Raw genomic sequence first — 2,551 nt, forward strand, 5'->3', positions numbered from 1 at the left:
ATATATATATACATACATATATATATATATATTTATATATATATAGCTGTGTGTGCATGCGCGCGCGCGCGCGCGCGCGCGTGTGTGTGTGTGTGTGTGTGTGTGTGCATATACATATGCATATAAATAAATTCATATATGTATGTATATGTATATATATATATATATATATATATATATATATATATATTTATATTTATATATATACATATATATATATTTATATATATGTATATATATATATACATATATACATATTTATATATATATATATTATATATATATAAATATATATACATATATAAACACACATACATGTATATATATATATATATATATATATATATATATATATATACATACACAAACGCATACAAACACATGCGCACATATATTCATATTGATAAACACACACCACTTACCCCTATAAAGCTTGTTTTCAGAATGTTTGGAAAAAGAACATCCTAACTGTCAATTTCTGTTCCTCTCTTACAACATAGCAATATATTGTTTTATATATATATGTATATATAAATATATATATAAATAAATATATATATGTATACATATATATATATATATATATATATATATATATATATATATATATATATATATACGATATATCTGAAATGTTCCTGTGCGTGTCAATACTATTTCAAGAATTCTTTGTATTTGAAATTCCTGGCAAAGCAATTGAAATCTACAAAATAAAATCCTAGTTTACTTCACCTTAAATCATTGTGATGCATATATAAAAAAGAGAAAAAAAAAAACACGGATGATCATTCGAATTACATCATTAGAAGTACGCCTTTCTTTGGATCCTGTATTCTTTTATATATATATATATATATATATATATATATATATATATATATATATATATATATATATATATTATATCTATATGTCTGTGCTTACCTTATGCTGGAATAGGTGCACAAAAGGAAATAAGTCAGTATAATAAGCAAACGGGTTAAAATGCATAAACATTTAATAGAGATTGAGTGTACATCATCGAGACAGGTAAGAGGAGCCAAAGTTGATGAACAATTTGTATTAAGTTATTATCTTATCCGAAGAAGAACCAGCCGAAGGTGACGGTGCTACCTGTGGGAAGAGTGAGCGTGGTGGTGAAGCACCTGGGAATGAAGCACAACAGGACGCAACGGGTGAAGGTGACGCTGACTTGACGACGATCTTGCACACTGTCATTCTGTTCCTGATTGACCAGTTTGTAAACTGGAAGGTCGCCACAGAGGGTGGCAAGTTCGGAGCCGATCTGCTCCTCAGTGTTGTCGTGGGAAACAGCCCGCGAAACATCTGACGTCAGACTCAACCCTCATGCCATCCATCCTTAAGGCCTTTGATGAAGGCAACTTGTTCCTCGAAAGATTTGACGAGTCGCCTGACGTAACACGCCTCCTGGGATCCCACTCGGGATGCCGCTACACCCTGACAATTACAGATACATTTCTTTACACCTATTTCTACAATTTTTTGTTCCTTTCATTGTACACTGTGTATTCATTGCTCTCTCTCTCTTATAATTTCTTGTTTATTTTTTTTATTATTAATACGGAAATGTTAATTAATTTCAGAAAGTGTACTAGAACCTGGTGGTAACACGTTTGATTTTATACTCATATATATGGTATAGTGACTCATGTTTCATATTTAATATATTATCTTTATTTGGTTCAGAGAACGTGTAAGCTTCTTACTTATAGATTTATGAATTTAAATTCAAATTCCCCTATCTGACAGCTTAGAAAATTACTAGTGATACATACCACGCTATAATCCTCCAAAGTCTCAACATCATCGAAGTTTTCGGATTCAGCCATGTGGTAATGCACTTTCATGGCAAGGCGGTCTACATCCACCGCCATGCAGCTGTTGTTGTTGTCATTGTTTCCCTTGTAACAAACTTGGTAATCCTGAGAAGAGAAATTGAGATGTGTCATTGATCGCACAAACATCTGAACTTGTTATTATTGGCATCTGTTATACAGAAGAAAGTAGTTCATGCTTAATCTTGAATATCAGTAGCACGAATGCATACCTGAATGTCAGCCAGGGAGATGCCTAACAGGCAGGAGAGCATGAGCCAACTGAACATGGTGTGGGCTAGAAGGAAAAGCTGGAATCAGTGTACTAAATTCCAGTATATGTATATATATATATATATATATATATATATATATATATATATATATATATATATGTATGTATATATATATATGGATATATATATACATATTATGATATATATATATATATATATATATATATATATATATATATATATATATATATATATATATATTCGTTCTACATACTCTAAAGCTTTCTGGGAATTAGAAATTGAATATCAATAAAAACAATACAAATATAGATATAATTGCTGTCAGGGTCTAGATTTTCCAGTATGACTATTCGTAATAGCATTGAAATTTAAGCTTAATTGATCAAAGACATTATTTGATATAGTTGAATGGGTAAAAAGTAGTGAGGAAGCATTACGATATGATAAATATTGCCTTCA

At 30.3% G+C, this 2,551-nt stretch overlaps 1 pseudogene across 1 annotated transcript; it reads right to left on the minus strand.

Moving 5' to 3' along the window:
• Nucleotides 1-982: 982 nt before the first annotated feature.
• Nucleotides 983-2,140, minus strand: LOC122250027 (uncharacterized; annotated as a pseudogene). The gene is made up of 3 exons (XR_015192642.1): nt 2,069-2,140; nt 1,797-1,943; nt 983-1,458 (listed from the first exon to the last, which is right to left on the minus strand). The product of XR_015192642.1 is annotated as an uncharacterized LOC122250027 (transcript).
• Nucleotides 2,141-2,551: the final 411 nt, after the last annotated feature.

This window comes from Penaeus japonicus, unplaced genomic scaffold, assembly GCF_977035675.1.
Source record: "Penaeus japonicus unplaced genomic scaffold, GWHDUDI00000001_assembly GWHDUDI00000001, whole genome shotgun sequence".
Lineage (NCBI taxonomy): Eukaryota > Metazoa > Arthropoda > Malacostraca > Decapoda > Penaeidae > Penaeus > Penaeus japonicus.